The 16,211-nt window shown below is 32.1% G+C and overlaps 3 pseudogenes; all 3 read left to right on the top strand.

Annotated features, from left to right (window-relative positions):
• The first annotated feature begins 2,886 nt into the window (after positions 1–2,886).
• Positions 2,887–3,403, top strand: LOC146924162 (uncharacterized; annotated as a pseudogene).
• A 628-nt stretch (positions 3,404–4,031) lies between these two features.
• LOC146924161 (uncharacterized) lies at positions 4,032–5,141 on the top strand (annotated as a pseudogene).
• A 3,299-nt stretch (positions 5,142–8,440) lies between these two features.
• Positions 8,441–10,341, top strand: LOC146924160 (organic cation/carnitine transporter 3 pseudogene; annotated as a pseudogene).
• The last annotated feature ends 5,870 nt before the right edge of the window (positions 10,342–16,211 follow it).

The raw sequence follows: 16,211 nt of genomic DNA, 5'->3' as shown, positions 1-16,211 counted from the left end.
GTGTTGATAATGGGTCTTTTGTGGTGGTGCTCGTGGTGGTTTTTGGTAGTGATGCTCGTGGTGGCTGATGTTGGTTTTTGGTGGTGATGCTCGTGGTGGTTGGTGTTGATTTTTGGTGAGGATTAATGGTGGTTTTTGTGGTGGTTAATGCTAGTTTTGGGGTTGGTGGTGGTGCTTGTGGTGGATAGTTGTGGTTATGCTTTTTGTAGATTTTCTTCTATGAGTTTGTTGTTGATGAGGTTTTCAAATACATGGATGTTAGACGGTGTGGCTTGTTTAAGGCGTTTAGACTTTGATTTTTGGAGATGACTTCTTGGTTCGGTGTTTAGTTTTTATTGGTTTCGAGGGCCCTCATTGGAGGGTGTTTTTGGTTTGTTTAGGTGTTTTGCATATATACGGCACACTTTTCTTTTGTATGTTGCTCTTTAAGTCTCCTAGCCTAGCATTTCTTGTGCTTACTAGGATTCTTAGTGTTTTAAATAAATTTCAATTTAACTTCTTCAAAAAAAAAAAATTCCAGGGCTTAATCCCTGGTAAGAGAAAAACTATAACATAACAATTGCGCTACTAACATTTGTCATTTAAAAAATAAATAAAAATAAATATGGCATATCGAAGGTGCATGACAAGCCACTCACCTCCTTGCTTCTTCACCTTCAGCTCTTTCATAATAGGAATTCGAGCATCCAATCTCATACAAATCCTTATATATGTTCTCCAACAACCATCGTCGTTGTTTGCATCATATCTGGTTGAACACATCTCCTTCTTAACTTCATGAAAGAGTAACATGTGATTTTCAAAGTGCCATGGTCCTCTTATGAGAAACAAATAAGTCTTTCCTAACAAAATCATGTGATTTGTTTTCCTCGTATTGGTGATCAGATTCTCATAGCTAAAAGTCACTCCCCATGCTCCTTAACTATTGTTTTGATTATTTAAGGGTACAATTTGTCGATTATACTCTTTTTCAGTCGTACTTACTTCTTTTCAATAAAAATGATTAATATTATACTTTTTGAAAATTCAAGTTTTTTTTTAAACAAAATTAGTTTTTTGGTATGTGAAAATTTAAACTTCCATTAAATACAATCTGGTTACCTATAATTGTGGTTTCCATGAGGAATTTTATAAATAAGATCATTAACATTGTTAAAAATTTCAATCAAATTCAAAATAGAAGAACAATTGTTATTAAAAAAATAAAATATCCCATGACCTATTGATAAACGTTTGTTATATATGGATGAAAGATAGATAAGATATGAGCAAAAAATATGAATTTGTTGAAGAGACAATAACTAACAATTGTTTGTTATGAATGGTAACAAACAATTGTTTGTTATGAAAGAAACATATCACATTAAATTTATTGAAAAGTTAAAGCGTGTGAAATAAACTAAAAATATATTGATGGATTAACTTGATGTTATTATTCCAAAACAACATCTAAAAAAGAATGGATGGAGTATATAAGAGGAGTTCATAAGAGGTATAGGTCATATTTAATCCGTTTGTCACCAGTCACCACTATAATACTGCGACGACACTTATAAAGTCGGCATCAAAGTGAATTACATATTTGCACTATGAAGAGGTAAATTACACATACTTCTATGAATTCTAGGTGTATTTTAATTTCATTTAGAGTTCAGATTACACATACATGCACACTTTTTTTATATAATGAATAACAGTTATGTTATATGGCTCGAAAGCAAATTCGTTGGATTTGCACGAGCGTGTGTATCTCTCTCTTTTTTTTCTTTCTTCTTTTTCTTCAAGGCAACGTGCAACTATTTACCAACGGAAATGCTGAATACAGCGAAGTTTTATTTCGCGAATGCATAGCGAATACTCCTGATTGGCTGCTTATCACCCTCTGACCCACGTTTTAGCCACAAAACCAGGAATTGCAACCGCTCTCCTGTTTTCCAAATCAAACACGTAAGCTTCTTGAAATTTCACGACAGGGAATTCGCTTTAAATAGCATCACTCATTTACCAATATCTTGAAAAAATCCTAAATTGTAGTTGATATTAATGTCAATTCTATGGTGCATAAGTAGGATAAGTCTTGTTCATGCATTAATTTGTTTCCATCATTAGAACGATAAGTCTCGTCAATGTCAGCATTTGATTATATGAGAAAGGCTTAATTAATGATTTGGTCCCTTAAGTTATTTGTTGGTTACATTTTGGTCCCATAAGTTATTAACGCTACAATTTGGTCCCTTAAGTTATTTGTTGGTTACATTTTGGTCCCATAAGTTATTAACGCTACAATTTGGTCACTTAACTTACTTTTTGGTTTCATTTTGGTCCCTTAACTTATTTTTTGGTTTCGATTTGATCCCTTAACTCTAATAACATAAAGGACCAGAGTGGTTGACGGAGGAAGAGTTAAGGTACCAAAACGAAACCAAAAAATAAGTTAAGGGACCAAATTGTAACGTTAATAACTTATGGGACCAAAATGTAACCAACAAATAACTTAAGGGACCAAATTGTAACGTTAATAACTTATGGGACCAAAATGTAACCAACAATAACTTAAGGGACCAAATTATTAATTAAGCCTATGAGAAATTATGTGACTTATTGATCAAATAGTAGAAAAGAAACTTACAAGCTACAAGACTGATTTACTTTTACACATTAGACAATGCAGCTATTTGAAAAATCTAGATTGAGTTTGAGACAATTATTATTGTTATTAATTATTGTTAATAGTTGACATTGAATGTGATATAACCTAAAAATATGTTTATAAGTGGTAGACATTTGTCCAATAATAAGTAGGGTTTCTAGCGTTGAATAAGCCATAACACAAAATCTTATCATCATAGATTTATCTTATCATTAGTTCTTCTTATATTCTACATAATGAAACCAGATTGGGCAAATTTAGAGCACTTGCACTAGGTTTAATTCTTGACAAGTTAGAAGAACGAATAGATCATGTTTGGTTTGGTGCCGTGTGCAAGAATTGGAGATCAGTTGCGAAGTTTAACCATCAAAATCAGCAGTTCAGAACTCATGTACTACCCATGCTAATGATCCCAAGAACAAACATTTGTCTGTATAGCATCCCAGCCAAGAGAATATATGCATTTAAATTTCCAATTATTAACGACAAAATTATTTGTTGCGGATATAGTCTTGGATGGCTTGCATTAGAAGATACAAATCATGTCATAACTATATTGAATCCTTTTAAGAATGTTGCTCATATTAGTCTTCCACCCCTCAATGCTTATAAAAGTTCTTGCCATATGTTGTGAAAAAGGTTACTCTTTCTGCTGACCCTATAATAAGACCAAATGATTACGTGGATCTAGCAATCCACAAATTTTATAGTCTTGCTTTTGACACAAAAACAATACAACAAGAGGAATTGTGATTTTGAAGGCTAAAAATGTTTTTTTTTTGGGTCCTTTGAGAATAGTTGATTTTTGTTTTGAAGGTTTATTATTGTTATTTAGTTATGAGTGGTTTTCATGTAACATAGGTTTTTGGAATCAAGTAGTGACCAATTTGTATAATGTCGATTCTATTTGCACTTGCAAAATTTTTAATTAAGTTTAAATGATTACAATGAAGTGAACCAATTGTAATTTTGATATGTGAAGGATTGGAAATAGAATTTTAGATCCATGTTGTTGTCTAATTTTTATTTTTTAATATTCGTTTGTTTCAACTAAACGATTTCATTTCATCTCATACTTCTTTATTTTTTGAACTTGCGTAAGTAAAATGTATGATACTCTTCATCTTTTATTTATTTTAGGATCTTTTTTACCATTACTTATTCTTATATATTATAGTCGAAATGACCCGTGCGACGCACGGGTCTAAAGTCTAGTTATTGTTAATAGTTGACATTGAATGTGATATAACCTAAAAATATGTTTATAAGTGGTAGACATTTGTCCAATAATAAGTAGGGTTTCTAGCGTTGAATAAGCCATAACACAAAATCTTATCATCATAGATTTATCTTATCATTAGTTCTTCTTATATTCTACATAATGAAACCAGATTGGGCAAATTTAGAGCACTTGCACTAGGTTTAATTCTTGACAAGTTAGAAGAACGAATAGATCATGTTTGGTTTGGTGCCGTGTGCAAGAATTGGAGATCAGTTGCGAAGTTTAACCATCAAAATCAGCAGTTCAGAACTCATGTACTACCCATGCTAATGATCCCAAGAACAAACATTTGTCTGTATAGCATCCCAGCCAAGAGAATATATGCATTTAAATTTCCAATTATTAACGACAAAATTATTTGTTGCGGATATAGTCTTGGATGGCTTGCATTAGAAGATACAAATCATGTCATAACTATATTGAATCCTTTTAAGAATGTTGCTCATATTAGTCTTCCACCCCTCAATGCTTATAAAAGTTCTTGCCATATGTTGTGAAAAAGGTTACTCTTTCTGCTGACCCTATAATAAGACCAAATGATTACGTGGATCTAGCAATCCACAAATTTTATAGTCTTGCTTTTATAAAAGAAGGCCAAACATGTTGGACTTATATAGAAACTGCTTTATTGTTTATGGATGTCATGTTCTACAAAGGTTTAGTATATGGTGTAAGTCACTATCACGGTATAGTGTCCTTCAATCTTGATTTAGACGACCCTTATGGCGTGGAGACGATAATTCCAACCAACGACATTGTTTTTCATGGAACCTTAAAAATTTATTTTGTGAAGTCATTAGAGGGAGATCCTTGTGGCTTGTGAAAAGGGATTTGAGTTTTGAGTACAACAACTACACCATGTGTTTTGAAGTGTGCAAGTTGGAATTTGATGCTCAAAGTGGGAAAATTAAGCAAATGTTAAAACTTGAGAGTCTTGGAGATAATGTTTTGTTTGTGGGAGAGAATGATTCAATTTTTGCATCAACTTCGTACTTCTCTGGTTGTCTAAAGGAAGATTCTATTTATTATGCAGACAATTGTTTCACTAATGATACTTATGCGTACAAGCTCAATTGTGCAACTCCTTGCCAATTCGATATAGAGACATATAAGGTAAAAGGCCATCATATGATCCTCCTTTTTGGGTTTCACCACATTTTCAATGGAATTAGTGAGTATTCCTTCCATTTCTTTTTAAGTGTCGTTTGACAGTTTAAGGGTATAATTTATCAATTATACCCTTTTTCGGTTTTACTTGCTCCTTTACAATAAAACTAGTTAATACTATACATTTGAAAAATTCTTGTTCTTTTAAAGCAAAGTTTTTTTTTTATGTGTAAATTTAAACTATCATGAAATGATAAGTTTCTTTTTTCCAATTTTGTATGAGAGAAATTTTAAATCTTCTAGAAAAATTTAAAGCTCCATCAACACAAAGTTTGTTTATATTTTTTGTTATTAGAGAAAGATATTTTCAAAAAACAATATGACATGTTTATTTTTTAAAACAAAATTTTAACTAATTATTGCTATCTATGGACAATAGTTTGTTATTGGAAAAAGGTAATGTATGTACGAAAAATAGGAATTCGTTGTAGATAAGGAGAGTAACTAACAATTATTTGTTATGAAAGAAAGATATATAGCACATTAAATTTATTAAAAAGAAAAAATGTATGAAAAAAAATAACTTCAAAAATTCAATTTCTTCATTTGATGTTGCTATTCTAATACTACAGTTACAAAAAATTGAGGAAGTATATGTTAAAAGGATATTTTAATCATTTTACAAGTTTTGGGATAGAGATTATAACTGTGGGGTGACAGGTCTTTCAATTATATCTATGAATGAATATGATGGTAAACCGACCCAGCAGCCATAACACAAAAATAAATATATCATGGCATAATCCATCTCTTTCAATTCATATTCATTCAACTGTGAGCTAGCAACTAAAAGACAAATGCTGATGAACCAGCCAGCTTACTTAATTCACTTGAGGCCTGCTATTCATAGCGAGAGGATTTTTCCCCTCAATAAATAAATAAATATAGCAGTATTTCTGGATAGAACTGGAAGACTATTGACCAATTGAATTTTGCCATATATAAGGAACCCCTTTATAAAAAAATAGAAATTGGGTCCACAATGTTTAGCAATTTTTTTTAAGAAACTAAAATGAAATATATTACCATAAAACTAATCTCTCACATTACAAGGTGTGCCAGAAGAAATCAGATTAAAAAATTCAGATACAAAAATAGCCAAGCAAGATAAAAGAATAAAAAAGAAGGATCAAGAATTAAGAGATTGATCCCAAGCACATAAGAGGGTATTGCCCAATAATGGTAATAAAAAACAAAAATAGGATATTTCGCCTTCAATCACCCGAACATTAGTAGCTTTACTTTCTCAAGGAGTTGATTCAGAGAGATCTCTTCATGCTTGAAAATTCTTCTGTTTCTCTCGTTCCATATGACCCATACACATGATAGCCAAATTAGGTGTAACAGTAACCGATATTTCTTTGAAATCCCCTAAGATGACAAAACCGAAGAGAGTGTTCTGTAATGTGAGCTGGAAAACCTGAGTCAAAGCCTAACCAAAGAGTGATTATTGGTCGGATAGAACCATAAAAGTCACAATTCAGAAAGAGATGATCCGTGTTTTCAACTGAACCGCAACCACCCGAGCAAAACTGATTGTTGCTATGAAGTGTTCCACGCCTAATCAGGCTGTCTGTAGCAGGGAGATGATTCTGGAGCAAACACCAAGCAAAGAGGCAAATTTTCAAAGGAACCGCTTTATGCAAAGTAAGGTCGACCAGAATAAAAGGAGGGTTGATGTCGTCTGCAGACAAGAGATGATAAGCATTGTTGACTATATAGTTATGAGATGAATGTAAATTCCAATGTCATTTGTCTTCCATACTATCCTGCAAAACAATGTTAGTCAACAAAGAACTGCACGCCACCACCACCTCCTCCCACGCTAACAGACGCCTTCGCCACTTCCACCCATCCTCTTCCACACTCCAGCCTAAGTTACTCGTATAGGCAATTTTCACCATCTTATTTTCAAAAAGATCGTAAAGTCTTCTAAATCTATGTTTTAGAACATCACCCTCCAACCAGGGGTCCCACTAAAACAAAGTAGAAACCCAGTTACCAACACAACGCTGTAAATTTTAATCAAACCAATTGCCAACCCCTAATTCAACTCCTTCACTAATACTGACCAGGTTCCTCCACCAAAAAGAAGCTAAGCGCCCTCCATCCCCGATTCGGCCTCCTACCTCTCGATAACGAGTCATTAAAACTATATACCACAATCTCTCTCGTTCTTCCCTTAACCTCCAACACCACTTTCCCAAAAGAGCTAGATTGAACTCCCTAATCCTCCTAACCCCCAAACCACCACTCTCCTTATTCATACTAATTCTCTCCCATTTTATCCAAGTAATTTTCCTATGATCCTCACAACCTCCCAGAAAAAACAGTTAAAAATAGATTCGATAGAAGAAATGATACATGTGGGAGCCTTGAAGAATGAAAGAAAATAGACCGGTTGAGAGGACAAGACCGACTTTAGAAGGACCAAGCAACCCCCAATGATAGATTCCTGCTTCTCCAACCCGACAATCTAGATTTAATGCAATCGATCAACGAATACCAAAAGCTCAACTTACGTGGATCCCCACCAATAGACATTCCTAAATAAGAGAAAGGAAGGGCCCCGGTTTCGCAATTCAAAGATGCAACAGCTTCAGTTAACCAAGTATCAGAAACGTTTGGTACTGTTAAAAGCTTATAAGACCCAAATTTTCCTTTGCACAATTTTTTTAGATGAATGTATATATGAAATTGAGGTTTACAATACCCATGAGTCGTGACACACTGCGCATAAACTATTTGCCTTAGACTTTAGTGGTTATTACTATAGTGGTTATTACTATAAAAAGCCAATACTATAATTAAGTTAATTTGAACTAAATTTTTTAAATACATATTGGTAACAGTATAACTTTATGTAATTAACTTTATCTAGGTTTTTTACTTTCTTCATTTAGTTGCCTGCCTTAATTTCATTTCTTTTATTTTACTAAAAAAAATGTCTCTAGGTTTTTTACTTTCTTCATTTAGTTGCCTGCCTTAATTTCATTTCTTTTATTTTACTAAAAAAAATGTCCTTCTTTTTAGCTGTACTCTATAGTCATCTTGTTGCCTTTTTTTTAAGGAATTTCGTTGCCTCTTTTCAATACATTTGAGTAGTAATGTTGCCTCTTTTCAATACATTTTAGTAGTAACGTAATGTTATAAAAATCTGTACTATGTAGTCGTTTGGGTTTTCTTATTACTCCCTCCGTCCCTATATGTAACCACCCTTTCCCTCTAATAAAAGGGTGTTTACATATAGGGACGGAGAGAGTAATAGTTTTATTGATCTTTCTATAAGAATAATTTTATTGGCTTTTAGTAATAAGCTTTATAAAATCGGTCAATAATACTTTTATTGATCTTCCCTCACAATCGTTAACCTCAGACATAGCAAACACACACAAACATATTAGCAATAGCAATGGAAGATTCGGTGCAAATTAATGTACCTGAATCTCATTCCAATATTGAGCAAAAAAATAAACCAAGGTTATCATGGGATGAAATCATAGAAAAAAGTTTATCAAATTTTGGGTTGATGGATTTCTTACAAGCTGTTCTTGTAGCAATAGCAATGTTCTTTGATGCACAACAATCATTCATAAGCATTTACACTGATAATTACCCAAAATGGCACTGCACAAACACAAACACAAACACAAATTCATCATGTTCTTCATCATCTCATATTTGCAAACTCCCAAGATCTTCTTGGTCTTGGGACACACACTCTTCAAACACAATCATTTCTCATTGGAATCTTGAATGTGCTAGCACATTCATCATAGGTTTACCACAATCTTCGTTCTTTATGGGTTGTCTTCTTGGTTCTTCCTTTCTTGCAGTATTAGCTGACTCGTCTTTCGGTCGAAAAAAAATGCTAATATTTTCTTGTGTCTCAATGTCAATAACTTCCATGCTTATAATTTTATCCACCAATGTTTGGATTTACTCCGCCTTGAAATTCTTGATTGGTTTTTGGCGATCCTCGATCGGTACATGTGTTCTTGTTTTGCTTACCGAAAAAGTTAGCGCCAAATGGCGATTTCGAGTTGGAATTGTTGAGTACTTTACTTTCACAATGGGGTACATGTCTTTACCAGGTTTCGCTTATATTAACCGAAACTCTTCGTGGAAATCTCTTTATCTTTGGTCATCAATCCCTACTATATGTTACTCCGTCATTGCTTATTTCTTTGTTACCGAATCGCCAAGGTGGCTTGTTATGCAAGGTCGAGAGAAAGAAATTTTGAAAATGCTTAATAGAGTTTCATCAGAAGAAAGTGTTGATGATGATAACATTAATCTAGCTTCAATTTCACCAAAACCACCCACAAAAGAAAAAAAATCAATTGTTAAACATTACTCTTCAATAGGAAAATTGTTTCATAAAAAATGGGCTCTTATAAGAATGATAGCTGTTATGATTCTTAGTATTGGAATTGGAATGGTTTATTATGGTATGCCACTAGCTGTTGGAAATTTAGGGTTCAACATTTATTTGGCTGTGGTTTTTAGTGCTTCAATGGAAATACCTTCTTGCGTAGCAATATATTTCTTGGAAAACTATAGAAGAAAACTTTCAATTCTTGTTTTCTCAATCTTAAGTGGAATTTGTTGTGTGATGTGTGTTGTCGTTGAAAATAGTGTACCAGCAATTAAAGTGGTGTTAGCAATGATTGCATTTTTTGGTGCTTCTACGGCTTATAATGTGTTTCTTATATATATTATAGAGTTGTTTCCAACATGTGTGAGAAACACAACAACGTCGTTGGTGAGACAAGCAACAGTGTTTGGTTGCATATTTTGTCCCTTTTTTATATCTGCAGGGAGGAAAAATAATATTTTTTCTTATGGTATGTTTGGAGTTGTTATAATGTTATCCAATTTTACTTTCTTCTATTTACCAGAGACTAAAGGGATTGTTCTTTGTGATACAATGGATCAACAAGAGAAAAAAGAATTAGCTATATGTGAAGCCATGGATCAACAAGAGTGAAGAGGAAATAAATATGTGTAAGAGGGTATTGATTTTCATCCAAACCAATTGGTTCAAGTTTGTTGGTTTTTAGCTTTTGTTTTTCTTTTCGATTAAATTTGCAAGTGCTAAATTAATGTTTCCTTTTCTTTTTCTTTGAGTGGTAATGTATCTTTTTAAATTGATTTTTTTTTCCAATTTGGTGAAATAAGAACCTACCGTTGTTTAAATTTTCGACGAGGAATTCCACAAAAAATTTAAACAGGAGTTTTATATTCCGTTTGTGATAGAGCTGCTATTTGGCACGAGAGATTACATGCACGACTCTCGCACGATAATGTTTAGGGGGACACAATTTACTCTTTTATTAATCTTCTTGCTGGGCTTATGTGTTATAAAATAAAATATTATAAATTATAAAATGACTCGTAATCTAAAATTTTTGTTGTGGTTGTTGTCGGTAGCCCCATCACCATTATTGTCATTGTTGCACAAAAACCATCACAACACCTAAGGTAATACTAATTCATGTTTTATTCCGTGAAAGAGTGGAGTTAAATATAAATCATTATAAGGCCACGTGCCTAATGTCAAAACATTACTATCTAACAAGATCAATTGCCTAAAGGAATGATTCGTGCAATTTTAACGAAAATTTTTGTTGTGCACTTCAACATTTTCCTATCTAAAAAATATAGGATTGAGGAAGGACTTATTTTCGGAGGTGACTTTAGGCATTCGTTATGGTGGAATAATGTGCACCCTATCCAAGAGGGGCACATAATTTGGCTAGACGTGGCATTTTAATTTCAAACTCTCTTAGCTTGTGTAAGAGGGTTTGGAGATGAGAAAGGCTTAAAACATTTATTCTTTAATTTTGCATTTTTTGGAAGTATTTGAAATGAAATCTTAAATTGGTTGGGTATTTAATTTCTTTTGCATTACCAATTAATGCTCGTAATCATGCTCATTAGTTATTTGGTCGTTGATTATTTGCTCGTAATCATTACCAATTAGTTTTGTTGGCTTGGATGATTTGGCAAAGATCATGATTATAAGCTTTTTTTTTTCAAAAGAAAATCACAATTGTGATGAATTCTGTGACATGATCAAAATTCATTATTGGAGTTGGCTAAAAGCAAAGTCTCAGCGTTTTGGATATGATCTAAATCATATTAGGGGATAAATCAACTACAGTGTTTATGATTAAAATAGTGATCTGGGTGCTCTAAGTTTTCAATTTCAAGTTTGTATTTTTCTTGAGTTTTTTTTTTTTACAAAAGAGGACAAGGCCCAAAGAGAAATAAAACTAAGAAATTAAACGGATGTTTCAAAGCATGTAAACCTCATAAATATCATCAAGCAAAAAACTCTGAAACTCGTTAGGGAGAGTTTCCAGGATATGAAAATCTAGAAAATCAATCGAAATGCTGAAATTAACAAGTCAATCTACATGTTTGTTGCCTTCACGCAAAATATAGGTAATTTTGACAATTCAACTCAAATTCAAAAGTTGTCGCCCGACTAAAGTAAGAGTTGTTTCACTAAAATTACAATTTTCAATAATCATTTCAACTAAGATCTTTGAGTCATTATCTTGAGAGGCTTTTAGTATAACATTATTGTTTCTATTCTTTATACATCTCGTGCTAAAATAAAACACTTAAATCGAATTAAATAGTCTATCCACGTGTCTTGATTGATATACCCTGTTGGCCAGTTCTAGTGTTGGACCGCTCTCTGGTGTTAGCATATTATTTTCAAAACTTCTAGACGGAAAATAACACATATGAAAACAAGGTTGTGGGACAGTTCAAATTGCAGCCTCCAACATTTTCATGCAATGCTACAACATTTGATGGTTGTGATTATTGAACTCAATTTTTTGGTGTAGAATTAGATAAGCATGAAAAATAATGTAAGATAATGATGTGCATGGCGCCGGAATATACACAGAACAACTTTGTGGGACAGTTCAAATTGCAGCCTCCAACATTTTCATGCAATGCTACAACATTTGATGGTTGTGATTATTGCACTCAATTTTTTGGTGTAGAATTAGATAAGCATGAAAAATAATGTAAGATAATGATGTGCATGGCGCCGGAATATACACAGAACAACTTTGTCGGCATATGATTGAGGTTTCAGGATATATATCTTCATTCACGTAGTTTGTATAGGACTGTTAGTTTATGTAGGACAATTTACAAAATATAAGGATTTTAATTTTATAAATTCAAAACAAGTTTAAAAGTATAATTGTTCAATCTTTATTTGATGGTCACTAGATATGTTTTTGTTTTTGAAAGATGGTCACTAGATATGTTGACATCATGTTTTGTCAAAAAAAAAAAAAATCATGATTTTTATGATTTGACAAAAACTAAAAATTTTCTCTCTATGAACAAAACACAACTTTTTACCATGGTACAAATTTTTTAAAATACCAAAATAATTATTTGTTGATCAAACATCATACAAGATAAAAAAATTGTTTAAAATTTTAAAAGAATGTCATGTATAATTCTCTTTTATATCGTGTTGTTTTTTTATTTTATTTTGTAATACATACATTTTATAGTAAATTAAACGCTTCCTAAAACTCTTTTGAAAGATAGACAAAATATTGTATATATGATGAAACGGAGCCATCCGTATACACATTAACATGATATCATTATCAGCATTATTATCAACTAAGTAAATGTACAAAAGGACAGACTATTACCCCATAGCAAATGTTGTTTTAAACATATTATGTATAATAAAATAAACAGAATTTGTCATAAAATATGGTTTACATATATAATCATTTTTTTTCAAGGATACATATATAATCATTTTATCTCATATATGTTAAACTAGTATATGATCCAATTGTTAAGTAGTTTCAATTTCTTAAACATATGATCCGAAGTAGAGCTGTTAATTTATACAGGTAAATTTAAATTTAAATCTACATCATGAAGGGTGTAAGGTTGGAGGTTGACGAGGATGGAGAGTGATTGTCGATGCATAAGACATGGCAATGAGTGATTTCTGACAACTTTTAGACGAACCGAATTTACATCAAAATGAGAGGAATTTTGAGATTGTGCAAGTATGAGACTGTTTGGTTGAAGAAACACTTATAAGAATGGTTTGATACTAACTACAGTTAAAACTCTATAAATTAATAATGTCAGGACCGGAGAAATTTATTAATTTAGAGAGTTATTAATTTATCGATAAATTAATAATTATTAATTTAAAGAGTTTTTAAGTAATTATACTGTACATACCAAACAAAAAGGCAAATTAGTCTATGCCTCTTAGAATTACGTTGCAGCGAACCTTGAGACTCAACGTAAATTAATAACTACTGTGTTCATATGCATTGGAAATCAATAATGACTTTTGAAGTACAGTAAATGTAAACAAGAGGAACAAATGTGTTCAATGTATTCTTAATATATTTTTTCAATTTCTATGAATTATTAATTTATGATTTTCTTGGGACCGAAAATTATAAAGGGATCTCCCGAAAAATTATTATCTTATTATTTTATCGAGTTTTTCAATTTTTTACATTGGCCCAAATCGGGACCGGACAAATTTATTATTTTAGAGAGTTTATTAATTTACCGAGTATTAAATTAAAGAGTTTCTCCTGTATATCAACAAGTTGCATCTTTTTTTTTGTAGTCAATTTCATAAAAACTTCACAGTTAGCCGTACTTGACTTGGAACAATTTTGAGATGGTGACCTTCGTAGAAGTTTTCAAGAAAGGGTACACGAGAGGACAAAATACTTTCATCTAGGATGTTACAAATTAGGAATTCTAAAACTAGCCGATAACTTTTGTGAGACATATTTTTGTACAAATTAATTAATTTATGTTTACATTTTTTTCATATTTAAGTTTAAAAACATATTAGGTTAATATAGAAACCAGGATTTATTAAAGTTTAGATAACATATATTATAAAGCACTCATCTTTGCTTCTCTCTGGCATTTCTCGTGCGGAAAAAATAAAGTTGGTTGGTAATAAAATTCCATTTTAACTTAAAAAAAACATATATTATAAAGCAGGAACAAATGCACTAGATTAACAATGATTTATGAATTAAAATTTAATAAAAATCAAGGTATATTATAGAAAAATGGATAACCCAACACAACGATAGTCCTCATCTTTCTAACACGGTTAGCAAAAACATTACAATATATGTAGCCGGAGTTCGAATTTTAAACCCCTCATTTATTCATATTGAACGGTAAAATTTTGACTACTAAAATTTCTGACATAAAAAACATGTAAAAAAAAACCTTCAAAAAAGACACCCTATAGGTTCCCAGTTCACACAGGACACATTTACAACCTTTAAAAAAAAAAAAACTAAAAACAAAATGTACTAAATTGTCTCATCTATTGCTTGTGGACGTACTATTCACACCATGCATGAATACCACGTTTTATTTTAGGAAAAAGATTCATGTACACCCCTTTTCTATACACCCTTTTCTACCACTGCTTATGTGGCAGGGATAGTTTGGTAATTTCATGCGTTAGGATAGTTTGGTAGTTTTCACAATCTGTTCCACTTCTCTGTTCACAGATCTGTTCTCTCTCACTCTTAATCCCACTCTTACATCTCTCTCCCTCAACTGGACCCATTTTTTACTTCTTTGTCAGCAAGGTTTCCTCAACTTTCGAATTTTTTGCTTTGAATTTCCTTATCAATTTTTGTTGTTCAACTATGGTTTTGATTGGTGTAAGCAACAAGAACAGCCAGAGGCGGAACACGGTGGTCGGAGGAGGAAAGAGGACGGCGTTTTCTTGATACATAAGAATAAACGCCCAGATTCTCTCTCCAAGAGGCGAAAGTTTTTTCGAGAAGAAACTTCTTCTCCAATGCTCAATGAGGATCCTCCTTTTCCCGTTTATATTTCTGATGCAGTACGTACTTGTTGTATTCTCTCCATCATTTTTTATTTTCTACAAATAATTATTTATTTTACCATATTCACAAATTTAATGATTCAACCTTTTTCTCGAATGTCCATGGATTTGAGCGTGCAGGAATATGATGTTATAAAGGCCAAGGTAAAATGTTTTTTCATTAGTTATGTTTATGTACTCTCTTTGTAGTTTATGCATACTTCTTAACAAAATCATTCACTATAATTATTTCTATTATATAATTAGTTTTACTCACTAAATTACTCTTTTTTAATATATATATATATATAGTAGTTAGGTGAATTGTGATATAGTAAATTGAGATATTAGTGAAAAAAGAGTAATTAATGCTCCATTAGTAATTTAAAATGGAGGGGTAGAAGAACTAACTAGTCTATGATATGTTAAGATACCAAAAATTTGGTGTATTATTGGAAAACAATAATGAATACTTTCATGCTTTAGAATTTAGAGTAACAGTGATAGTTCTTCCATTTCAAGAGCATGGCCAAGATTTAAGAGAGATACCAATTACCAAAATAACAGGCTTTAACAGATTTCTATGGAAAAATAACCAAAAAAAAAAGATTTCTATGGAAAAAAAGGTCCATTTTAGAGCTAGAGCTACATATAATTCATGTCCGGATATAGAGATTTGTGTGTGATTTTGAACTGCGGAATAGAAATGTTTTTCATCTTTTACTCTTAATGTTGTTTAACAGGTGAAAACCATTCCTGCAATGACACTGGCCTTATTGTCTGACGACCCTGCTGCACAACTTGAAGCAACTACTCAGTTTGGAAAGCTACTATCAGGGGGTTTTAATTAGGTGAATTTCCTTACCAATGCATATATTCATATACATCTCGTTCGGTGTTTTGTTTTCGTTTTCCGGCGAGATGTCCAGAAATTACAGCCAGAGGTATGAACATCTCATTGCAGCTATTTATTCTCAACAAATAGTTGCATTTAATTCTAATAGTGAAATATTGTGTGTATGTAGATTGTGCAACATATCTTACTTGACATGACAAGTCTTGCTTTCTTTACCACATATGCACTTTTGGTGCTCTTCTGGGCTGAGATTTATTATCAGGCAAGTTTTACTTTTTTTGTTTTACTACTATTTATTTACATTTTTAAATAGCAACTTTATATTGGTAATTTGTTATTTTGCAGCCTGATTTCATATTTG

The sequence above is a fragment of the Medicago sativa genome, chromosome 5, assembly GCF_051527215.1.
Source record: "Medicago sativa cultivar Bolivia chromosome 5, Bolivia_mono, whole genome shotgun sequence".
Taxonomy (NCBI): domain Eukaryota; kingdom Viridiplantae; phylum Streptophyta; class Magnoliopsida; order Fabales; family Fabaceae; genus Medicago; species Medicago sativa.
Note: the sequence above shows the minus strand (reverse complement) of the source record. Positions and strands in the feature narration are given on the sequence as shown.